This window comes from Drosophila teissieri, chromosome 3R (genome assembly GCF_016746235.2).
Source record: "Drosophila teissieri strain GT53w chromosome 3R, Prin_Dtei_1.1, whole genome shotgun sequence".
NCBI lineage: Eukaryota > Metazoa > Arthropoda > Insecta > Diptera > Drosophilidae > Drosophila > Drosophila teissieri.
This window is the reverse complement of record NC_053032.1, coordinates 11,227,949-11,254,682: the sequence shown is the minus strand read 5'-3', so window position 1 is coordinate 11,254,682 and position 26,734 is coordinate 11,227,949. Positions and strand designations below refer to the sequence as shown.

Here is a 26,734-nt window from a genome sequence, read left to right as displayed (position 1 = left end):
CAAGAGTGTTGGCTAAATGTGTGGGCTTTTAGACCGAGGAAAGCCCACACAACCACTCGTAGAACTCGGCACGCTCTGGTACACTTAAAACAATATAAGATCAGTCTAATTCAGCTTAGTGTTAATGTACTTGTAATCCTATTTACAAAGAACGCTTTCAATTGCAAGAAGCTAAATAAAGGTTTTAGGAACGACATAGTAAATATATTGGGTTTTTTTAAGGTTTTTATTAAAAGCAATCATTTGGGTTGCCTAATATTTTTAAGAAAGCCTTCAGGCTTGACAAAAAACTGGAATAAGGAAAATCCATCGACAAAAAGCTGTATTCAACTAAGCAGCCAGGACATCCATGGTACTAACTTTTGTGTTCAGTGTAGGAAAACGGCTCAAGAGTAATCCAAAGGTGTTACAGCCTTATACTAGGCGATAGAAGCTCAGCGAGAGAGAAAAGCACTTTGAGGCGTTGCGGGGGTTGTGTGTGTGGCTTGTGGTGTTTGTTGTTTGTTGTTCGGTGTTCGTTGTTCGTTGCCCCACCGGCAATTGCCCGCCCATGAGTGCGACGGAGACGGCTAGCTAGCCCGTTCGCATGTACAGTTGTGCCCACACACGGCAGTAACAACAACCACACTAAGACGAGGCATCTCAACTGGGCGACAGATCTCTAAGTAAGGCGATGATCGGCCCACGACTGCCACACTCACACTCTGCAATCGCAAACCGATACAGATACAAGCCGTGTACAGGTACAGATACAGTGAAACCGAGGCAAAACAGTCAGGGCAGCGCTGCAAAGCGAAGCAAACCGTATTTTTTAATACCGCCGACAGTCGGACGACGAGTTGAATCGCAAAAAACGCATCGCAACCGGAAGGAAATTATCGTCTAATAAGTTGAGCACAATAAATTCGAAAAGAAGGGAGCAGGAGAAGGAGAAGGAGAATAAGCAGGGCTTATACTCGTATATCCCCGATTTACGCGCCCTGTGCATGAGATCGTTAAGCGAATTAAGCCGAACGATAGCCCGTAGCCCAATATCTCGACCAGCCCATCAAATTGCGTGTTTCAAATCAAAATTGCATAATCTGAACGAAGAAGCCGGCAACGAGTTCCTTACTCTTCGCCAGCCAAGCAGATCGCGATTACAGCCGGTGGATATCTTTCGCGTAATCGCAGTAGCTCCGTCGCATCCTTTGACTTGGCCACGTTCTATGGCTGCGGATCTTATCGCTGCTTGGCCATCTGAAGTTTCAGTTGCAGTTGGCAGTAGTAGATGCAGTTGCAGTTGCAGTTCTGGCTGCCGTTGCTTTTGCGGTTGCGGTTTATAGTGAGTCGCGCGTGCGTTCGCCTCTTGGCCCGCCTCGTAATTAATTACAAACGCAGTCGCGCGATCCCCACTCCCCCCGGTTTGGACTACAGGGGAAAACCCCAACGATCCTGCCTATTTACGCGCCCAAATCTTGATTTCCTAGTCCAGCTTTCTGGGCGCTTGCGTGCTCTGTTGTCGCCGACTTGCCTGCGAATCGACGACATCTGATTGCCTTTTTATAGCTGGTAAGTAGTAGTAGACCCTGGCTATATGGCACAGCCATCCAGCACCGACATCTGAACAAGTATATTAATGGTTACGGCGGGGAAGGGGAGATCCTCGGTTCGGTTATGGCCTCTAATGGCGTTTAATTGGGGCGGAAACATAATATAAGGCTTTATTAAATTAGTGTTCATTTTTCCAAAAACATATATTCGTAAATCTAAATTACTCGTATTTTATTGGTTTATTGGGTAAAGCAATTCAATAAAGGTAATTCACTTCAAATAATTTGTTGTAGAATGTTTTGTTAGGGGAGTTTTTTCACTATATAGGAAAAAGATATTCACCGAACGGTAATGGTTTTTTGTCATTAAGTATGACAGTTATGCTTATAATTAAATAATATAAAATAGCTGACAATATTTTTATTTTTACATTTCTACTCTTACATTATAAAAGAAAAATTACACGTTCGAAATTTCCAGGCTGTTGCCAGCAAATAAAGTCAAATCGAATGAGATCATATTGCATAAAATTATTTACACATTCCTTAATATTTAGGAGCCGTTTTTGCCAAACACCATTTGCAGATAGACTCCATTTGGATTTCGAAACGAACCTGGTTTTTTATGAACCCGTCGAATGTTCGAGAATTCAATACGATTTCGTGATTTACCTCCATCAAATGTGAATGGAAATAAAAACAGTTTTTATTGCTTCAGAAGTTATTGAATATACAATACGAGTGCTTGAACATAATGATTTTTGAAACCTTCTTGGTTGTTATAAATGTAGTGTTTTAAGTTTATGGGTTATGTGTTTAATGGAAAGCTTATAGAACAGCGTTAAAGCAACTTATTTTCAACTCAAATACAAGCATTTTGCTCAAAGTACGGAAGACGTTAGCATGCGTAGCCCACGCGATACAAATTTTCACTCCTGCAGAGCGACACGTGCGTAAAACAAATCAATTAGCGCTGCCATATTGAAAGGTTAAAAGTCACGCACACGTGTTCCTGCAAATGGGCGAGGGGGCCTGCGGGGGTGCCGTTCATATAAGGTCAACCGGCAATTGGAAGCCGCAAATTTTCTGCAACAAGTTGAACCTGCCTGGCTAATTAAACACGGCGGTGTAACGAATCCAGCCAAAGCTTCCGGCCAAATAGTGCGGTTTAAATGGAGTCGCAGCTGACATTTGAAGGGAGCCGCAAATGGCAGAGAAATGGGAGGCAGGACTCTCTCCTGCGGGTACCCAAATATCAAAGTTCAACCGGATAACAGGGCGAGCTTCTGTGGTTCAGCTGCTCTATTCGCTTGGCGGGTCGCAGGCAGATTTATGAATGAACATCGAGTTGAGCGGCCGGCACCGGGAGCTTTTTCCATTGATAAGCTCAATTCAGTATTTCGGTTTCCACTCATTCATATATTTTTCCGGCTGTGACCGGGAACCTTCGGTCTGCTATCGATTGGCGGCTGGCAGGCAGCAAAGAGCAACAGGAGCCTCCAGCCGCAGGACATCCCACACACGTGGCAGGCATTTCGGGAAAAGGGCAAGGCACCAGCATCCTGTATCCATTCTCCAGGGACTCTCCTCGAGTGGAAAGTGCGAGTGGCTTCTGGCTTTCGGCTTCCTTCTGCACAGTGGGTCCAATCAGTCTATACTTATGAATAAAAGATTTTTGTACATATCGTACAACTGTATTAACTTTCTAATTTGGTATATATATTTATATCCACACTGCGTATGAGAAAAGAGACAAAAAGAAGCGAATTTGGGTCAACATAAAATAATCAATGTATTTATTTGTTTAACCACTTAAACCATTTTTCTGTTTATAATATCAGTGCAGTTACCAAAAGGCTTATGTTCCAAAAGTTATTGGCATAAAATGATTTTCTTTTTCTATTATCACAATATAAAATTCATAGTCAGTATTAGCCCACTGTACCGTATCTGCTATTTAGCTGGGCTGTGGCCCCCTGCCCTTAGCTTCATCCTCGTCTCCTAGTCAATAATATCCGACAATGTGGGCGTTTAATCGCATCTATTAGCATCCCAGCCGAGCATTTTCTTACACGCCCACGCTGGAAATGATTTCGACTAGAAAAGTGAAGTAGAAGTGGAGCACATTTGGCGAAATGAAGGCAGGCAATCAACAGGTCCAGCTTGGATAACCTTATTGTTCTCGTTTCCCCAGCCACAGCAGGGACGTTTTCTGTTTTTTCACCTGCCAGGAAGCGATGTCCTTTCATTATTATTATTATTTTTATTATTGCTCCATTGTTTCAGAGCTAGAGTAATGGAGCAGAACAGCGCAGGCAGGGACTTCCATTCCACTTTTGTAGCTGCCTTTTGATTGATGCTCGCAACCTCTAACCTTTAAATGTCATCGCAGGAACGAAGCTTCAGCTTCCACTGTGCAACTCTAATTGCCATTTTGTGATGAAGCGAACGGGGGCGTTTTAGCATTTAGCATTTTGCATGTTTTTCGCTTTTTTTCGGCCTTCTAAAGTTCGGTATTTTGGCCCTTCGAGTGTTTGGTTTTCGTGGAATTCCACAACTTTTTTGCTACATGCCAAATGTCAGTTGATAAGTGATAAGTTGCTAACGTAGGATTTCCTTTCAGTAAACAACTTCTGTAGCGCCATCTGATAAGTTCACATGCTTCATATTTATTTCTAAGAAGGAGAATCTCAGGCGATTTTAATTCAAACACATGTATTTGGTTTCGAATTGGCCTAAGGCTGCTAGTTCGCTAAAAGACTCAGCATTTTATATGTCTGAACAATTATGTTATTATTAAAGAAATAATTATCAATAAATGAATTAAAAAAATAGTTTTTAATCCTTTTAATGCAGCATTAAGCTAAAATTTGTTATATCTCGCTTACAACTTATTTTTAGTAGTTCGAATTCCTGTCAAAGGATCAGATACAACCGGGCGTACGAATAATCATCATAAATTACTCATACGCCGTGTGATGACGGCAATGGCTACGAAAAGTGAAAGCCGAAAATCGTAGAGCTTATCTCTGGTGATAAGCGAAATACGTTTGCCAAATACACGCACACACAAAATGCACAACTATTACGTAGATTTTTGGCAAGTTCAGTGGCACATTTTCCGCTCCGCTCCGCACCGAGTGGCATAGTATTTTCACTTATCTAGTGTTTCCCCCATCTCAGCGATGCTCATTGCTACTCACACTCGCTCCCAGCAGACCGCCACCCACAATTGTTGACATTTGCTCCGCTCGGAATCGGAAATGCCGCTTTTCACTCTCACAGAGCCGCCCACACACACGGCCCGGAAAATCGGTGGAGAAAATGAGAGAAATGTATGTGTGTGTGTGTGTGTGGGCCAGGAACGAGAGCCAGCCAGCAGATGCTTTAGTACAAATATGAATCAAAGTTACACGCAGACAGAGACACAGCGTTCGGGCGGCAAATAGATGATGATGGCCAAAAGCTAAGCACACATTTTCAGGCATTTTCCGATGCTTCCGACGCCGACGCAGCCGATTTGCCGTTGTTTTCATGATTTTTTCACCGATGGCCCGAGTTTCCCATTTTCATTTTCAATTTTCACCGCTCGCGCCAGTAGCGTTTCGACGGCTCAACGGCTCGTCTCGCCACTTTTGCCAAAATAAATCGAGATAACCGAAACGCGCGCGTCTGGTCAAAACTAATTAATCAAAATCATTTTCGAAATCAAAAAGAATTATTAAATATCAAGCAAAGGCCCAAACAACGGAGTGAAAAACGATCGACGGATTTTTTGGCAAACATTGAATGTCAGAAAATAAAAGCTGAGAAAATTAAATAAATAAATTTGCCGACGGCAAAGTGAAAATATACAAGGCACATTTTTGGCCAACATTTTTGAAATCTATTTGAATGTGTATTTTTGAGCGTCAATTTTAAGAAAATATATATACTAATCATTTTCTGAGTGTCTTATTGTGATTATCAAAATCTAAGTGTTTATCAACTGTAGTGTACGATTTTATAAATGTTTTTCGTGTTATATTTAGATAAATAAATGTAATTATCCTTAGCTGAAACCCGAAATTTTAAGAAGAGGTAAACAAGACATTAAATTAGTTTTAAATTGTCTAAAATAAGATTAGATTTAATGTGTTTTCATAAAATATTAAAAATCTTCATTCTTTCCTTTCAGCTTTTGCGACAACTTCATTCAATTCAATATACAATCAATGTAAATGGAACAAGACTGATTTGATCTTTCAAATAAATCAATCAAGCAGCAAAAAAAGTGAACAAAGTACAAAGTGAACAAAATGTGTCAATTAATTAAATTAACAAAAAAGTGATCGTTCACCAAACAAATGGAGTCTCGGCTAATACGTTTGTGTTTCAGTTTTTTGTTTTCCGCATATTTTCTATTATTTTCGTTCCGATCGACGTGCAACGCGCAAAACCACAAAAATGTTGCTGACAATGCGGCGTCAAAATGAACTGATTGTAGGCAGCCAACAGCATCCGTCAGCCACATCGTCCGCATCCTCATCAGCTGGAGCCACCACTTCACCGGGATTATCCGGACAAAATCTCACTCTAGTACCAGGAGCAGCAGGAACTATTCCCACGCCAGCCACTTCACAGGATTCACTGAATACACCCACAACTCCTTTGCTGGGACTAAGTCGCAATCCCCTCCAGTTTGCACCACCACCGGCACCACCCATCGCGGTGCCCAGTGCTCCTGCATCTGGACCCACTTTCGGCTATTACCAGACTGCGAGTGCTGCACCACCACTTCATCACTCGCCGGCGGCCACCTCTGAAGCTACTACGGCACCACAGCCGCCAGTGGAACTGGATGAGTACGTAGACATACTGCAGGTTCAGCAACTCCTCTTGGACTCATCGGCGGCAGCAGCCGCGGCAGCGAATAATCCTCCGACAACCGAACAATCCGTTCAACAGCCGCAACAAAATACTGTGGTGCAACCACATCAGCATCAACATCAGCAGCAGCAGCAGCAGCAGCAACATCAGCAGCATCAACAACTACAGCAGCAGCCACAACAAATTCTTGCCAAGCCGCGACCGCGAATTAATCTGCAAAAGGCCACCGAGTATGCTGCTCAATTAGCCCAGGGTAAGGACTCACATCCGCACGCATTATAGCCTCCCAGATCAGCCATCATTACTCCAATATACCTATATCTGACCCTCCAGCCGAGTCCTCCTCGCCCGGCTCGCGTCGTGTCCTGCTCGATTACCCGAGTCCCTACTTGTACGGCAATCCCTATCACCACCATACGCCGCCAGGTGAGGACCTAGTCGCCCTCTGGTTCGGCAGCAATGGCACAGGTGAGTCCTCAACTCACGCCCCAATAACGTGTTCAATTGGAACGTAGTTGGTTGGAGTAGTAGTTGGATGAGATGAATACATCTTTAGTTTACTTTAATTTATTGCCTAACGAAATACGATTTGTTGAGGATGTACAGGATTGATACTTCACCAACTAAACTATTAACTGTGATTACTTCTATTTGGTAACAAGTTGCTCTTTAAAGAAGAATTCCCATTCAACGAGACAATTTAATCAATTCCACAAGCCTAGGACATTTATATATCGTTTCCATGGGGATAAGTCTGACGCGATTTTCTTATGTTCAATATCCATCCTTACGATAATCTGAAATGAAGATGTCTTCTCAGGTTGTAGTGGTCTGAGATAATATATCCTGGAAACCGACTTACAAAGACTTAGCTAAATTATTTATAAGGTTAATTAAACAGCAGCAAAGCAAGTCTTACCCTTCAATTTATTAGGCCGTTAAAAATGAAATTAAATCGTTCATTAATGGAAAAATATTCCTCCATGTTTGGTGTCAATCAGCAATTTAAGCTATTGCATTTAACTCAAATATTTCTGGTGGCTTGAAATCTACCCAATGGCCCCCCTCCCCAAAAATACCGATCAATAACTCACGCCGGACGGCTCATTTCCCAGGGTATCGTGACATTTCTGTTAGTCTGTCGCCAACATGGGAGTCAAAAATTGGCGATCCGGCGTCCCCCATTCCCCACTCATTACATAACTCACGGCCTGCGCACTCCATGCTGCAAATATGTCCATGATGCAGTTACTCAAAAACTATCTCGCCGGCTATAAATTGCCAAAATTAATCTGTGAATGAGCTGACAGGCGAAACTCCTGCGCCCCTCTCTAATGGCTCAATAAATAAAATAGAAATAAAATGAGATTTTTCGCGCACTTTAATGCCGCTCGCTGGCGCCTTGGCGCCCGCCGTCTACTTGAGTTGCTCGTTCGTTCGCTCGGCCGGCCGGCCGGCCATTCAGTCAGTCTTTGCGCTCTTTTGAAACGCTGCCAAAAGGCTGAAATTGAAATTTCAGCTGCAAATGATGCAGTGCCTCGTCCGGAGACCCCTCGACTGTGCTCCGGCTGCGCCCTTTCAACAGGTGGCACATGCATAAGTGCATGCAACACCGCTGCCCATCGCTGGTCTCCCATCGCACGTCTCATCGATTACTCGCCTCGGATTCGACGTGATGTGGCTGCATCTTCCTTCGGTGGCGTTGCTCCCATTTGGGCTTTTCAGCCGGCTTGCCAAAATTAAGTCAGCCCGCCAAGACCACCCAAAGTGTGTCAATGCTGGCCACGTTGGCACGTTGGCGCTGAGAAGCGCTTCGCGGTGCGTACAAATTAAATTATATATGTTTATATGTTACACATGTACGAGTATGTCTTGTGGCTCCGATCGAGGCCTAACGGCGCTATTTCCGCTTCGAATTCAATTAAAATTTTGGCTGCGAAGCGATTGGGTGTCAAGCGTGAAGCGGAAGGGATTGCACTAATGCAATTTGTGCGGATCTTAGGGCTGAAGAATAATCACTACCTAAATGGGGAAATTATTCTCCTCTTTTTTTAAAGTATAGGTGGCTAGCTAATCGAATTATCACTCTTAAAGATTTATTTACCTACCATTTATGTTAATTTTAACAGTATTTATTGGTACTGTTACAATTACTTAAAGTGCTTGTAAATTACTTATTATAATTTATTATTATTAAAATGCCATTTTACCTTTACCATTTTAGCTTTAAAAGCTTGAAACGTTCTAGAAAAGTTCACAAAATATATTGAAAGAAAGCCAAACCCGGCTTTTGCAACGTTTTTCAAAACGTGTTCTGCTTCAGCGATTTCAAAGCGATCAAAGTTCCAATCCAAAGTTAGAGCGCTCACAACTCCGCTCTCCTGGGATCCAATGCCATATATGGCAAATTAAAGGCAAGCCCATCGCGGTTCTCGTATTTCCCCACCAGCAAAAGACACGCCACACAAATTGTCTTAATTAATTAATATCATAAATATGCGACGGCGCTTAATTGCCGATGGAGAGCAGGCAAAAAACAATAGTAGTATCAGAGGAAAGAATAAAAAACAAATCTCTCATGGCAACTAATTAGCCAGGAAATGACCCCGACTGACCGAGGGGCATTCAGTATTCAGTGTTCAGTGTTCAGTACTCAGTATTCAGTATTCAGCATTTGGCATTCAAGACTAGCTGACTGAGTGACCCTAATCGACAGGAAGCTGACTCAATCTGGGAGCGAACTGCGGCCCAGGGCCAAATGCAGCTGGCACTTTTGCGATCTTGCATGCCATGGCTGCTGCACTTCACCGGCAATCAATATTCATAAATCTCTTGGCAAGGGTTAACCAATTAATAACGTGACCCGTTTATTTTATATCACTCGGCTCCTTTTCGCCTCCTTTTGTCAAATCAACCTGGGTGATCGTTCCACGTTTTCCAATGAAAATCCCAGACAGACTCACTCGCACACAAAGCCTTTCAGCATTTGTCAACGAGAGGCGACGTTGACACCGTCGACAACAAACACGAACGAATGAAAGCCAACAGCCAAGAAAACTGCAAGAAAATTAAGGCAGCCATCCGGGCTCAATGCACACATGGCACACTGGTTCCCAGTGTCCCCAAGTTCTATGGAGAAGTTCTTAGGAAGAAGTCTTGGGTTGCTAGAAGAATTGGTAGCTGAGGAAAGGCAGTGGCTTCCATTGGTTTCCTGGCAGTTGAGCTGCAATTCAGGACCTTCTTAGAATAAGATATTATAGTTATTTAATATAGTTTGATTATTTGCGTGCAGAATCACCAGTTAATTAACTTGTGACCTTTGCTACCCAGACAGCAAGCTTATCATTCAGTAACTAATGAGTGCCAATTAGGAGAAGGATGGCATTTGCTTGTCATTTTCAACCTGTGACCTTTGCTTATCAATCATAACTGATAGGGAAATACGGAAACAACCCCAAACCCTTTGCTTAACCAAGTATCAAATTTATTTGGATTCTTCAACTTAGGATTCAACTAAGAACTCAGCCTTGTCTTTTTGGAAAGTGCTGGCTGACGATCCGTTAATCTTTGCACCTCGGTTTGGCCAGGGCGCGAACCACTGTGCAGCACAACCTTTGTTACCCTGTGCCGAACGGAAATCGTTGACATGGACCACACCACAGCAGTCAAGTCAGCCAAACCGAACCAAGGAAACCAAGCCAAGCTCAAACACAATCTCCAGAAGCTTGGCACTCAGCGAGGCTTGCCTAATGTTTAATTAAGGTGATTGCTGTGCGGTCACCTGGCGATGTTGCTGCTGCTGCTGTTGCAGTTGGTGTCGCGGCTGCTGCTGCTGTTGTGGTTTTGGCGAACGACAACAACACCTCACGATCGCCAAATTGGTTTGTAAGGATAAGCCGTTCAGCTCGGTTCAGGCACATTGGGAGAGGGAATAGTAGGAGACCTGTGTCAAATGCCTGGGCCAAAGGACATCTCCAAAGAAACGAAACGGGCAGTTCGAATCTGCAGCGGTGGCCTTAATGAAGATTAATTGCAATCAGCGAGCCACTTGAGCCGCGATTAATTGCAGGAACCAGTGGACATGGAAATGGAACCAAACTTCCTCCTAGATCTGCGGACCTGCAGACCAGCAGACTTGCAGATACTGATGATGATGATGCCTTTTGGAATGGTTCACAAGTTCACGACTGCGACGACGGCAACTTAATTGCCGTTTACATGGGAGGCTAAATTGTGATTGCTCCCGGCCAGGCTTTGTTGGTGGCACAATGCAGTTGATGGATTGCACTTGGCCCCCCATTTCCCCACCGTTTGCTTAGTGGCATGAGGAGCCCAGCGAGGAGATTCGTCATTGCCAGTTTAGCATAAACAACTTGAACTGGTTCAAATCAAAAGTTGCGTTAGGTTCGACACATTAGCATAATACGTGTGGGTCGAAAAAGTGTGCCACAAATGGCTTCGTATAGGTCAACTTGATTATTATTATATGGTTTTTATTAGTTTTCCTTTTTTTTTTGTTTTTGCATTGTCACCTGCGGTCTGGGAGTTGGCGCCAAGTCTGCGCCGCTGGCCAAATCAAATCAAATCAAATCGATTTGGAACTCTAAAATGTATATATCGAGAGCCGCAGCATGTGGGCTGATTTTTGGTTTTTGCGGTTTGCATTCGAGTTAAGTTATAATTTGTGTATGCTTTTTGACAACTTTTAAGTAGGAATAAATTGCCATCACGAATCTAAAAATACAAGCTTAACTCAGAAGCTGAAGGCAAGAGTAGAACGTGGGATTTATTCGGTCTTTAATACGGCTTAAATCTCATTAAGGGAATGAGACAGTTATGCCGACTATAGTAACATGTCAATTTTGTAAGTTGTAGTTCATTTAGCTACTTGTTATTATTACCTCTTCAAGGGGAACTAGGGGAATTCCCTACTTTTCATTATATTTTCGCATCTTTGAAACACAGCCATAAATGGTAAACTCCTCTTAGCGATCCTAATCCATCGCTATCGGTTAAGTGGACTTCTTGATCTCGATAGAATAACGCCCACACCTTGGGGGTCAACCTGTCGGTGTCTTGTGGCGGAACCTGGTGGCAGCCCACGCAGACAAGCCTCGGGAAAAAAAAACCCTCAGCAAACGCAAATCGAAAACCACAATCATTTAAATATAGCGAAATCGAACGAGTGATAGAAAAAAGAACTATAAGCGGAGTTCAGTTGAAATCGCTTGGATTTTCGTTGAAAAACCGCAAAACGCGTTTTTCATTTGCATAAAAAATTGCTGTCTGTAGCAGGCAATCGAACATGCGGCAGACGGAGGAGTGTGAGTTTGAGTGTGAGCGTGTGTGTTGGGGGACCAAGAGCAAGACCAAGCCCCAAAGTTGATTTCATTCATGAGGCTGAGACTGAGCTCCATTCATAAGCCGAGCATTTCTAGTTTAAGGTAAGCCACACTGGACACCTACGATCCGCTGGAGAGTTGCATACTGCACACCAGATACTGCAAACTGCAAGCTGCAAGCTGCAACTGCAACTGCACATTATTTATAACATTTTGCCGTTTTGGGGTCACATGTTGGCGTGTGTTGCAAATTAAATTTGCAAATTATAGGCTGTCGCTGGGGGTTTCCGGTTAACGACCAAAGTCAGTCCTTCGCCACAGCAGCAGGCACACTCCCGCTCATCTTGTGGTGCCTCAAATGTGCTGCACCACACATAAACTTCAGCCGTGGATTTCCCAAAAAGTAAAATAAGATACATATGTATATGAAGCACCCAGCTTTTTGGCTCAGCTGCACTTCATCACGCTCTTCTTTTTGGCGGCGCGGGGGTCCTCGTCGCATGACAACCTCAATGGATATTCACACACAGCTGGCCCCAAATATGGCGCATTCGGCACAAAATGGTCTCGTCTCAGCCGCGTTTTCGGCCACATTTGAACTGTCATGCCCCGACCAGCAGGCTGGATCACCCGTGCTTGGCCGGCACCAGCCAGTTCCAGCTTTCGGCTGACATTTTGAAGCGAAATGTCAGTCACAGCTCAACATCCAGCCATCGTCGTCGGTCCGTCCGTTTGTCGCCTTTTATATTTTTTTAAATTACTTCACTTTCTGGCCAACGGCTTCAGTCTAGAGCGCTTGAGCCGCTGATGGTGGTTTTCTGGTCTTTCGGTTAGCGGTTAGCGGCCATTACCACCGTGGGCTGCCCAAGATGGCTTAGACAAAAGTGCGAAAGGAACGTGGTGGCAATGCGAGGAGCTGAACTCTGGATGCCCTTGATTTCGAAACTGGAAATCTGCTTAGGATCAACAGACTGGAAATTGGAGACTTTGATCAAAATTAAAGAAGCGAAAAGGGAAAAATTAATTATAAAACATTTATAGCTCACCGAGCAATGTAACTCTTGAGCTTTGTAAAGAACTTAAGGATATACCATAAAGAAGTGAAATGATCCTATACTATTGTATACTAAACATTCAAAAATAATTATTATATTATATTCAGGGTCGGTTCTTGTTTGTTGAAATACCCCATTAAAACTAAATAAATTACTGCATTAAAATGAATACCCATATAATTATTTATAAATTGACTGGCAGCCTCTCCTATAAAATGCCACCAATTATTATCTCTCTGGTGCCTTTTGTGTAGTCGATTCAAAATGAAGCTTTCGAAAAATCCCCTCTCCTCCATTGAGATCTCGCCTGTCCATCATACCCTGCCGCACTTCAAGGGTACTCCACTCGAAAAACAGGGGCAACCATCAGCACAGCCATCATCATCGCTGGAGATCACAGATCACGCAAGATTTCCAGCTAAATATGGTAGCCAAATAATTTACATCAGCTCTTGTGCTCTTTATTGTTCTGTTTGCTGATGTCGCTATATCTTTTATAGTTGATATTGTGGCAGTTGTTGTTGCAGTTTAGCGTGATTTGAAGTTTCGTGTTATTGCTCTCCTAGTTGTTTCTTGAATTTTTAGTGGGCGTAGCGCGCGCCTTGCTGCCCACTCGAGGATTGCCTTTTTCAGAGTGCCGCTGCTTGTTGTTTGGTTATTTGTGATTTGTGCTTTGTGATTTGTGTTTTGTTTTTTATCTATATACTCGTACACACAGCTTTTTTGACTGCGAGAAATTCGATTGGTGGTCAGTGTCTGGTAGCCAAGTTTCAAGTGCGCCCTCCCCTTGTGCCATTAACAAAATCATCAAGGGGCTTTTGTGTGCTCACGCCACTTGACACATTTCAATGGAGGGAAACAGACAAATCAGAAAATAGCTGCTCCCCGTTCCATTTTCAAAGTCCGAAACTCACAAATTACGCGCATATTTTCTAATGAGCTCAACCATGCCGCATATCGCCATGGTTCGAAATCATTCGACTCGCACGCAGGAAAATTCAAAAAGAAATGAAGATTCTTTTTTCCTCGGGTGGCCAAAGATTTATGCGTCTCCATCCGCCGGCAACCGAAACCCCTTGGCACCACCAGCGACCACCATCCTCCACCACCTCATCATCCTTGGCAATTGGTGCCAACTGATGGCTTGGACAGACGCATATCGTTAGCACAAAAGCCGAAAACTGTCCGCTGGCATTTTCGCTTCCATGTCAAACGCTGAAAGACGCGACAATTTGTGGAGCAGGAGGGCCAATTAGTGGGGGGATGGGGGCAGAGCCAGCACCTCTTACTCATCTGCCTGTCGATGGGTTAAATGGCAACTAAAGATGGGCGGAAAGTTGTTGAAAAGCCCTTTTAACCTGGCAGAAACTCTCTAGTCAGCTATCCTTGGTATTTAGAATTTTATAATTAATTTTTTAAAATTTTGTCGAGCCCCTTTATTGGGATCTAAATAAAATGTTCAATTATATCCTCATATCTACTCTAAAATCAAATGTAAAATAATTGATAAAAGGAAAGAGCATTTGCAATGATAAATGCGATGTCTTAACTTTTTGAAGTTGTTAAAAAGATATCACATAAGTGCCTATAAAATGGCATATTGACGTTAAGATATCCCCTTTAAGTACCAACTTTTCCTATAACATATGCCAATGCAATCGCTGTGTTTCCTGCCTATCTCTCTCTTCGCCTTTTCACCCGACTCGACCCGAAATATAGAGGAAAACTGTAACCAAACTTAGCAACTTGGCTTTGCCAACGGGCCCCCGCAAAAATAGAGACTAATATAAGGTAAATAAAAGTAAAAGAAGTCAAGCCAGCAGCAAGTTTTTCCAAATGCGACACGCGTTGACTTTGGGCCACTGCCGCGACTTGGGATCTTTTTTTTGGCCGTCTGTCTGTCGCTTTTGGCCGTCAGTGAGTTTCTGGTGGAAGCTGTTGCCACTTCCTCGGACCTCTCGCTCGCACAGACGGCGACACTGCATTTGAACAGTGGAACAAATTTGCAGCTGATTTATGTAAATCGCCGACGAGTTTTATTTAACTTTTTGTCGCTGGTTCCCAATCAGCGTATTGAATGCTCCCGCTCAGCCGCCCACCACTCCCTAATCCTCCGGTGCACTACTTGCTGGCTTTCTTCTCTTTTCCTCTGCGCAGTTTTTATTTTGTTATTTTTTGGCTGCTTTTGATGCCGTTATGTGGCCCAAGTTGTTGGTGGTGGCGTGTGTATCTGAGAGATACAAAACTGCAATTCATTCAGCGAATTTTCGGTCGTTATGAATGGAGCAACCCACGCGCCCATACCAAAGTGCCTCTTGTTGCGACCGTAGTTCTTGCTGCTGCTGCTGCTGCTGCTGCTGCTGCGAGTGTCAACTGATGTTGGAAATGATGGGACTTTATAAATCAGCTGTGAATTTATTTTAAAGAAATATTCAAATCATTCCTTTGGTATGAATATTCATTGTTTTTATAGTACTAAATAAAACTGAATTTACTACTTTAAGAAATATAGTAATACGGCAAATATTAAAAGAAATTCACACCATTATGATGCGAAGGAATATCCTCCTACATTGAAATTATTTAATTATTTATAAAAGTATTTATTCAAATAGCTTTTTACTGAACGTCTTGTCTTAAACTCCTCAGGAACAATCGTGACTAAATTTCATTAATTCCAAAGCATGGTGTCTCATATTCTATATAAATATATAAGACTCCTTTCAGCTATTACGGGCACCTTCAAATATTAAATAATTTATCAAGTGCCAAAGAGTGCTACCCTTCTCTCCCCAGCGAATCCATAAGTCCAAGCAAAAATCGATCAATGCCCCAGAGCTGTCAGACATCGTGACAAGCGGCAAAACCAAAGCTCAACTTAAACTCGGGGGTTACGGTTTGTTTTTCCTATTTTTCCGCTGTTGGCCAATATTCAAATGCAATTTATGTCATCGCGGCTTGCATTTATGCATTTATGACGTCAGCCTGGCCATGGGAAGTGGTTAGTGCTAGTTGTAGTTGTTGTTAAAGTTGTTGTTACTGTTATTGCAGCTGTGGCAAGTCGTAAAATTGTAATGGCCGCAAAAAAAGCATTCTAACCGGCGGAGGAGTGGGAAATAAGCCATTCACGGATAAGATTTTGCGACCCATAATGAATAGCGCCAAAGTGCAAATTAATTACGAAAAACCTTAAGTTTAGATTTTACTGGTGTCAGATACTTTTATGGCCGAAGATACGTTAAGATAATCCCCGCATTAATGTGCATTTTCTCACATATTTAACAACATACTCTTCGTCCGCTTTCATGTGGCGATCCAAAACAACTAAAGAAACGATTCTAGGCCGAGTAGAAAAGCGTATATTTCGAACAATGGTAGCCGTTGACAAACGCCTGAAATATGATAGTTCCGATAGAGGAAACGGTTCTCTAGACGATTAGTTCGTTTCCTACCCACTGAGCTTTTGAGCAGCAGAAACATTTCATTGATGGCGAGATGGCATTCGAAATGTTTTCATTGAACGAATATCGCATTTGACAGTCAATTTGTTTGCATTGACAAAGCGCGGGGAAAGGCACTTTCCGGTTACCCGAATTTTTGTTAAGTTTCGGATCTCGGATCTCGAAACTCGGATCTTGGATCTCAGACATGCTAATGCGGTTCCGGTGTGCCTGGCTAATGGCCAAGAGGCAGCATCTTGCCATCAACATCTTGGCCACGGCCATCAATTTGCATTTGCTGCCCACATTTACGACTCGCGTGCCCTTTTGGCACCTGGGGTTTCCAAAGTTTTGTCTTGAGCCTCGTTTCATTCATGATTTCATCATCGATGCGACGTGGGCGCAGTTTACTACGATGCGTTTGTTCATTCATAACGTAAAACGAAGGGAAAAACCTCTTCATTAACAACGCGTGCCCACCCCTAACCAATTCCCAATATCTCTTTCACTTCCCGACCAGTTGGTTAGTAACCCAATACTCGCTTTTATTTGGTTAGTCTTGCATCTGGGGAAGGGGAAGGGGAATTGGGAATGAGAATGGAATGGGGTGTACTTTCCATATCTTGGTTTGCCTCTGGCTGCATCTTCTCGCTTGGCTCGCTTAATTTTAGCAACATTTAACCCAGTTTTTGGCCGCTGCATCTTCGTTCGCTTAATTTTTTGTTTGCTAATGAAGTGTCAACAACAAATTGAATGTCTAACATTTGTTGCATGTCGCCAGTGGAACACAAACAACACGGGCCACAGCCATAGTTGAACATATGTCTGTGTCTTTGTTTAATGCTTTAAATAAATAAAATGTGCATGCAATTGCAGAAAAAACGAGTGGAGATTTCAACTAAAAGGCAAGCTGCTGGTGAATACCCTTTTTAATCTCTAATGAAATATGCTTTTATCTGTAGCAAAACTACTGCATTTAAATATAAGTGATATTTAAACCAGTAATTATTTTAGATCATTCGCATATAGAACTATGTATATTAAGCAATAATATTTGTAATAATATATATTATATATATATTAAAATAATAACAAAGTGATACATACTTAATTAAAAAAAAATAAAATTTTACTTAGTTAAATAATATACAATGAAATCTAACAGTTTTGACTGCAATCTCCCCTAACAGCATCACCACTATGCACACTTTACCTGCTATCAATTTTCCTGGTGCTTCCATCTTCCACAAGAAAGTCCTAATCCATCCAATAACCATTCAAATCCACCATTCAAAGAGCATTAATATATAATTTATGCCAACACGTAGCCGCCACGTAGGCAGAGGCGAAACGGCAACGAACAACATGCCCTGGCCGAAGGCACAAACCCAATTCATTCATTTGGTTGCTGTTTGGTGTTGCAGTTACTGTGTTGCTGCTGCTGTTGCAATCATCGAACATCGCTTGCCAAGTGTGTCGACTGCGAAGTTGGCAGAGCAGCTACTGCAGAGAGCCAAACTAAAGTTAACATCGGCAACAAAAACAACAAGAGCAACAACAACACGATCAATTTGCATACAACGGCGGCCGTTTTGTGAATGAAAAAATATTTTCGTTTTTTTCTGGTTTTGCTTTCGGGCAAGTAACAACAACAAATTAAAGCAACAAATGCAATAAATTGTTAAATTTTATTATTCTGCGCCGCGGATACAGGGTGCTGCCGACTTGTGCGACCTACGCACCGAGCACAGTGGACACCACAGTGGCAACCCACACAGCACAACAAACGCGACAAGTATCTGTATCTGCGAGATACGCAAGACAAACTACAAACTACAAACTACAGACTGCGACTGTGTGTTGCGGCTAATTTGATTTCGGATTTCTGCATTGGCAAACGCTTTGCCAACTAAGTCAAAAGCTGCCGATTGTTGTTTCTGCGGTTTCGGACGCCAACACAAAAGATACGGCCTCAGATACAGATAGATATTGCTTTGGAGATGGAGCTACAACTCGGTTTTTGTTCATTGATCACTTGGCGCTTTTCTTCCCTCGCCCCCCGGTTGATTCATTCATTTAATTTTCTATTTTCTGTTTCTGTTTCTGTTGCTGTTGCTGTTTCCACCGTTTACTTTTCATATTAATTGCTGGCGATGCCAAGACGTAAATGTGATAATAAATTATTACAGCAAAAGACATTTACTGGGTGGGCGTTCATTACAACAACCATAACAACCAGCGACAGACACTCAAGTCAAGTTGAAGCCGATGTTGTTCGGATCGGCTGGCTGCCTTTGTGAATCGATCAGCCGACTGTTTGCTTTATTCGTTTTCAATGCGATTTAATTATATACATAAGAAATATAGTTACACAAAGTGTTTCCTGTCGCCGCCGAGGGAAAGAGCTTACTAAACAGAACCAATTAAAAAGGCTGGAAGAGAAATGATTCGACACTTGTATTGCCAAGGCTAGCCACCCCATAAAAACCATAAATCACTTGTACTTCTAGGCAAATATTGGCTTGATAGTGCAGATGTAGTTGTCAATGTAGTTTTCCCAACTAGTTGTCTGTACTTAGTTTTTAGTTTATATGCTGTGATTAGCTCGCGAAGATTATGTGGCGTCGGTGGTGTAATGGTTAGCATAGTTGCCTTCCAAGCAGTTGACCCGGGTTCGATTCCCGGCCGACGCACTTGACTTTTTTTATATATTTCTCAAATTTTTGAATATAAAACGAAATACATGGAATATAAATTCATACATTTGAAGGTACAAAAAGGAATTTACATTCATAATAATTTGGTACCACTAACCTATTTGGCGTAAATATAACAAGTTATGTTTTATTTGAAGAAATGTTAATACTAATTTCTTAATTGATTAAATATTCTGTTTTTTACTTAACTTTTATGCTGAATTCAAAAGAAAAGTTCATTTTTAAGCACATGTGAATTCGGTGCCAAAATGTGGCGTCGGTGGTGTAATGGTTAGCATAGTTGCCTTCCAAGCAGTTGACCCGGGTTCGATTCCCGGCCGACGCACATTGAAATTTTTTTAACACCACCAAATCAAGTTAATTGAAATGTTCAACCAATGCTTTTAATAAGATTGCTTATCTTATTTTTGAAGATAATGGAACTGTAATTTTCCTACTTTAAAATGACCAATAAAAGGTCAAATTTTAATGTCAAGTTCAATTGCTCTAACTGACCACTTGCCACCCCTAAACTAATCGGCCGAAGTGCACATACTCGTAATTTGCTGAAGCGATCCTCAACTCGCAGCCAAATTCCATGCACTTAACGCATCAGTTGAACGCGCCCAGAAAATGGAAACCAAACCAGCGAACGGACGGAAAATGATGACAAGCGAAATGAGAATTTATATGGGAAGCCATAAAGAAGGCGACGCATAAATAACAAGGCGTTCCAACCGAAGCATGAAAGCATGGAGACATGGAGACATGGAAGCATGGACCCTGGGCAACGGGCAATGGGTAACGCCAACCGGCAGCTCGAAGATCCCAGAAATCGGGAGAGGCTGTCGCACGCGCAACTAATTAAATTAAAGGCGATCTCGCCCAGGTCTTTCGGGGTTCCGGATCGCATCGGCTTGGTTTTGGGGTCCGTTATGCTGGGTGGGCGGTTGCAGTCGGGCCAAACTACTTTGTGTGTGAAATTTATGTGTGATAATTCAAAAAGCCAGCAGGCGGCGTATGCCAAAAAGTTCCCACACCCCCACTAGACGAAAATTGATCGCGCCTAAGCAAAGTGTGCATATTAAGTGCACCCACTTTCCAAGCCAAATTGGCAAACGCCTCCATTCTCCGGCAGATCGGTTACGTTTCTGCTAGCTGTTTGCTTTTTTTTTTGTTTTCGTTTCGTCGAGCTGCCTTCTTTTTATGGAGCAAGTTCAGTGTGCGAGTGAGTGACCCATGTGTCGGTGTGTAGGACAATGTGGCACGCGACTCGGCCGCAGATCGCAGATCACGTGGGGCCATATACTCCTCCTCCACCTCCACCTCCACACAAAAAGCGAAAATTCTGCGTGCGAACTTGGCATCGACAAGTGTAGAGGAAGCGTACGGATGACGTCGTAAAATGTTTGTGGCCGGTTTCATTTTTTTTCTGTTTTTGTTTTTGTTTTGCGGGGGTTGTGGATTCTCACATATCCACCCACCTGAGGCGCTGATCTGCCAAATGTCGGTCAGTCACGAGGAACAGATACATATACAGATACAGATAGAGATACTGACTGCGATGAGTTCAAGGGCGTTGGAAGCAAACCTTCTTGGCACACGCCACAGGCTGCTGAGAAATCTAAGACGGAGGCGTTTTGGCACGCTTCGATCTGGAACGCCTCTTCGCCATTTTGGCCCCCACGCCAACTTGCAACTGGCCGCTTGCAACTTGCAACTAGCAACTTGCACTTTTTGCCACTCTAGATGCGTATGTCATTGTCGTCTGGTCGTGTGCCGACTCAAATAAATCAACGTGTTGCTGCCTATCTTAGGCATCCGGTTCGCCCAGGCTCAATACGTATTTCTACCCAATATTTCTTATTACCTCGTTCTTTTTCCACTTTTTTTCATTTTTTTAGCTTTTGTTTTTAGCGCATTATGCAAACGGCGACTCAATCAAGGCATTTTATTAAGCATTTTCAGGGGTTTTAATTTGCACTGGTTGAGTCGCATTGTTGTTGGCTGTTTGGAGTCGGTTCTTTTTTATATTTTTACTCTTTCGGCCATGTCAGTGTGAGGCTGCAGCCACAAACATGGCAGTCAACAAATTTACGACATAATAATTTACATTTATCTGCTGCAACGAGGCAGTCACACTGCCACAGCAACAAAAACAACTGGATCGCGGCATAAGTGCGTGTGTGTATTAATAACAAGAAAGGAAAAGTCAATTTCCCCATGGCCGAACTAAAAATGTCCTTGCAAGGCACTGAAAAACCATCGAGGTGGGGCAATGAAATGTATAGCCATACATAAGCACTAAACTATTTAGAAATTTTACATTTATTTCTTAGGTACTTGTAATCATAATATTAGCACTTGCCAGATTCTAATGAATCAAGGAAATATTTTAGAGTTGATGTTCAATGTCTTTAATTTTGGCTGGCATAATATAGCTTAAAACGAGCAATTAGAACGCCTTGAGTTTAACATGACTTTGTTAACTATCTTGTATATAACAAACCCACTTTAAAGGATACAATCACCCGTTCGTAGGTCTCCACAGGTGAGGGTATCAAAAGCCAGCGCCATGTTGTTTAATAAGTTACCTTCTTGCGATATGTCGACGTCGGGCGCAGACGTCGCCTCTTTATCAGTTTATTACTTGGCAAACTTTTCATTTTAATATCATTCGCATTTGCGCAATGCATTTTGTTGTTTGTGTTGCCTGTAGGTTTTTTATGCCGCAGTTGAGCGACTTTTAATTTTGAACGCCTTCTTGGCAAGGCCTTTGCAAAGGAATCGGGTTGGTTGAGCGACGAGTACGGCGACGGCAAAGATGATAAATGCTTACCGGTTTTGCCTGTCAACCGGTAGGAAAAATATAAAAAAAAAATGCAATAATACTATATGAAAGCAGTGCCTGGGATAACAACTAGTGCACTTTGAACCGAGTGCCACGTGTGGAAAACATTTCTCGGTTCAAAGTCAAGGAATATCTCCCCCCATTTTCTCACTTTCTCTAGGCCCGGAAAGTTCGAAAATCGATAGAGCTAAACATTGCCGGCACTGTTCTCCTGCGAATTCCCCAACTTTCTCTCTATCCCCCTCTCTCTCTTTCTCTCTCATGGTATTTCGCTTTCTCTGGCTTGCGTAAACTTTTTTGTGGGCCCGGTGAATTTTTATGAATGAATGCGGCAATTTATAGCATACTTAACAGGGCGCCTGCACCGCCATTCTGTGGATGTGTGCGTGCGCGCCTATCGGTGTGTTTGCGGAAGTTTGCGATGACGAAAGCAAGGCCCTACAATGTCCTTGACTGCGGAAAGTTTCACACAACAGGTGGAATTTTAAAGATGTCTGTGTCTGCGCCTGGTTTTTTTCCCCCATTTTCACTTTCACAGGATTCCGTTTGACGCAGTTGGGCGGACGGCGAACAAAGTTGCGCGTCTCGTGAATTTTCATTAGACGGCTGTACAGTTGACACCGCGGCGATAAAAATAGTTACTGTAATTGAGGGCCAACAAGGAGTGTGGAGTGTTATTTTTAAAAATGTAACGCCGTTGGGGGCTTGTGAAAGAGACTGAGGAATATTAATAAATAAGTGATAAACATTTCTTGTTAGGTCTGCATATAAATACATTTATTAACGTAAGGAAATATTTCTAGATCGAATTTTAAACAGATTTAAAAGCATGTTTGTCCGTAAGCCAAAAATCATTTGCCTAGTTCTTAGGCTTAAGCCTCTAATTCAAAAGCAAATTTAATGGCAGAATCTTCCCAGACTGAGTCGCAACACGTTTGCATGGTGAAATGTTTTGTTAAAAATAGTCGGTTCAGAACCTGACGTGGCTAACGATGATTAAGCCAGCCATGAAATTATTAACTTGTTTTCACGGCTCTCGACACAAATGTTACCATACATGGTGTGCTGAGAGGGAGAGAAGCGAAACCGCAATTAAGCACAAATCACAAAGTTTGCCCAAAATTGGTTAAGACCAGTCGAAGGGAGCCAAGCAAAACAACCGAAAAGGCCGAAACGGCGAGATGATGGTTGAAAAAATAAAAACCAGCAGACACTAAATTTGTGGTGCCTACTTTTGACCAAATTTGGATGGGTCTCTTTTATGAATTGTATAATATGCTCGTACAGTGTCTGAGCATTAAAATCACTTTGTTACTTGACCTGTTTTTCGACATCGGCTTAAAGAGTGCCAAAATAAAATTACACTTTTAAGTGTCTGACATTTCGTTAAAGAGCTTTCGGGTTTTTTGTGTTTCTTTCGATTTTACTGGAAACTCGTGAATGAAATGGCATGAAGTGAGATCTTGAGACACATTCATATATCGCTGTCCTCACCGCTAGGTGCATCCAACAATTCGCTGTTAATTAAGAACAACATTCGCAATGATTCATAGTGATGCGTGTTAAGACTTTTCCACTTCGTGTTCAGCATTAATTTGCCGTGAGATTATCAACATTAGACCAGGAGCAAACAGATTAGTGTCCGAAATCAAGTCTAAATCAGCGAGGAGACGTCTTTGAAGTTGAGATTGGTCGAGAGTTGTATACTCTAAGTACTAAGTACTAAGTATTCCTGTTCTTCGATAGATATGAAGTAAGGGCACTATGATTTTAAATTAAATAAATATAGCTCTTGCCAGTATCTTTTGAACATTTTTATTTTATTTATTTATAGAAAATTCTTAATTCTTATCTCCTAAATTCATGTTAAATCAAGGAGTAATGTATCTGCTTTTCGCGAGAGTATTTCCGTTCGAAAAAGTTGGCAGTTGGGGCAAAAGAAATTCCATGTACCTTATAGAGGATAGAGAAAATACTGCAGGGGAGCGATGGAACGAAGTGCAGAGCACCGAGATCCAAAAAACTATTTGAAGTTATTTTTGCACAACTTGGCCTGACACTCGTCTGTGTCTGTGTCATTGTTGTGTTGGTGTCGTATGTGGTTTTGTTGTTAAAGCGTGCCTGTAAAGTGTTTTTGCATGCCAGAGTGAGGAAAGCAAAAAAAGAGTACAACTACAAAAAATAAGGCGAACAATGTAGGCGTATTTTGATTATGATAAACTGGCGAATTATGTTGTCACTTTGCATTTTTCTTATAGAATGAAATTATATTTTATAAGCGCTCTGCAAGTCAAGAAAGTTGTTCGGCTTGTTGTTGTTCCTGTTGCTGTAGCTGTTGCTTTTGCGGCCATAAGACTCGGAAAATATTTACATGTCATGGCATTTGAAGGGATTTATGTGGCCCCAATGGAGACCTGCCTGACTCGTAGACGACGACACATTCACCCCGGACATTCCGGCATGAAAAATGATGAAAACGCACCCAGGAAGCCCAAACAGATACAAATACATCAGAATGGTATTGGCCATCGCAGGAGGTGGAGAATCAGCCACCAAAAAATACATCTTTGCACACATCTGTAGATTCTAGATTCTGGTTCTAGATTCCTTTCACTTCTTTTTATGCCGCCCAATTTGTTTGGCTTAGCCAAGAGATCAAAACTATATAGACAGACGCGTTTATAGTTACGATTCCATGAGCATTCGTATCTGCGGCTAAATATAACCCACGCGAGTTATTTTTATCGTTTCACGTAACGACGAGTATTAGCTGCTGATTATTATTGAACAACAAGCGAAATGCTTTCAGCTAATTATTTGCCGACGTCAAGTTCATGAGAATTGGAAAGTCTCGAGAAAAACACAACTATGACGTCGCTTCCATCTAAACAAATCCAAACACAAGCCGAATAAATGTGTGGGGGTGCGAAGTAAACAAGGCCCATCTATATGTCTGTGCTCCTCAGATTTTTCGGCTAATTATAGGCTTGCAATTTCTGGTTCGTCATGGGGGAAGGGGTCTCTAAAAATACACCGAAAGGAAGCGGAGGAAACAAGGAAATGGGCCACTAAATCAATAAAAACACCCAGCACCAACGACGTGACACACTTCAGTTTTGATCAAAAATTCCACTCGACAACACTGCGAACATTAAAAATTACAAGATATATCGGGAATGTCTCGGACCAGCTCTCCCCTCTCCTTTCATCGCTGGGATATATATCTATATAGATATAAAATTAATGGCAATCTGGCAGCGTAAACACGACGAAATTTGTTCTCTAGCCGTGTGCCTTATGCCGTGTGCCGTATGCCGTGTGCCTTGGCCCATTGTCCCACAAGCAGATAGTTTTGTGTCATTAGCCCAAGATGCGAGGGACTGCCATCCAATCCATATGGCTGAGATGGAAAAGGCGACACGAAAACTGAAAATTAATGATGCAACTGCGAAGTGTGTCACGGATGCCCCAAGAACCGAACCAAGAACTGATCCAAAGAACCGAGAGCCCAAAAGACATTTCCTCACACATATTTTCCCCAGCACTCAGAGGCCAAAGAATCTGCTCATTAGCAGCTGACAATATTGGAAATTGGTTCGCATTCGGCTGGCCCGGTTGCCAGGCCCCCTTTGTGCCTCTAATCAAACGGATATATTTTCCCCGATATCGCCAGCTACGCGATATAACAGCTATAAGGTATACTACACACTGTCTGCCTATATTTAGCCGTGTGACATCTATATATCCGTGTATATTATGCTGATTGACGCACAATGCTTTTCAGAGCGTTTCTGTGACGCTGCCCGACTTATCTCTATAGGGTTCTGTATGGTTACACGTACGCAGTTTAATCTCCGATCTGTTACCTGTAATCTGTGACGTTCATGCCAATTGATAAGGAAACATAATAATTCGCGACTGGCTCGGGAAAATTTGGGTCAGAAAACTCACATCAAAACGTCAGACAAATGTGTTGTATCTAATAGTGATGAAAGAAGTGAAGCAACCGGATGGTCCTAAATTTCATTAAAACTTTCATCGTATTTCAAAACTATTTGGCAGAATGGATCAGCAAAATACATAGTTCTTGAGCTCCAAAAATAAGAAATTCTCATTTCCATGAACTGCATAGCAATCTTCTGCAATACATAAATATAGTAGGAAATTGGTACAGCCCAAAGTAAGCACGAAAAGCCCACTAAAACGCTTCCTAAGAAAAATATCTCACTAAGCCAAATGAAAAACAATGAAAATCAATCATAAAACGAGAACTTTGATCATTCGGCATATGCAGCCGTAAAAAGTTGCGCATTTGTCACAATTCTAAAATTAAAAGGCCCCAATATCTTTCATTTTACCCAGCACAACAAATCGTAATATAAACTATCAACGGCATTTAGTGGGATTAACTTTTTGTGGCCGAGACGGCACTCTCATAAATATCCAAAAAGCGAAAAAACAAAAAAAAAATACAAGAGAAACGCTGCCCATGCACGCCCCATAAATAAAGCCATTAAAACGGAATTCAACGAATTTTCAGCGAGCGGCAAAATGCATACGCCCAATCCATCAAAACGCGCGGAGATATGGTAAAAACAAAAGCCCGAAAAATGCAACCAAAACCGAAGCCAAAGGTCTATTTTTTCCACCCATGTGATTTGCCAATCATTGTGTGGGCTATTTTTAATTTTCGCCCATCTCCCAAAGAACCGAAATTGAACGTCATTGGGAAAATAGTGTAAGTAGTGTGTGAGTTCCTAAAATTACCTTGACCGAGCGTGTAGAAAATAACAAAGGCCTATAAATAGATGGGGGAAATCAGCGTGAGCATCCAAAAGCGAGCGGAGCTGATTAAGCGCCACAGAATTTATGAACTTGACGTGGAAAATTTATATTGTAATTATTTTGCTATTTGCACGCGGCGCTTTTCACGTCATCCCTGTGAGATC

The 26,734-nt window shown here is 42.3% G+C and overlaps 2 non-coding genes across 2 annotated transcripts; both read left to right on the top strand.

Annotated features, from left to right (window-relative positions):
- Nucleotides 1-18,859: 18,859 nt before the first annotated feature.
- Nucleotides 18,860-18,931, top strand: Trnag-ucc. The gene has a single exon. It is a non-coding gene; the product is annotated as a tRNA-Gly (tRNA).
- Nucleotides 18,932-19,208: 277 nt separating this feature from the next.
- Nucleotides 19,209-19,280, top strand: Trnag-ucc. The gene has a single exon. It is a non-coding gene; the product is annotated as a tRNA-Gly (tRNA).
- Nucleotides 19,281-26,734: the final 7,454 nt, after the last annotated feature.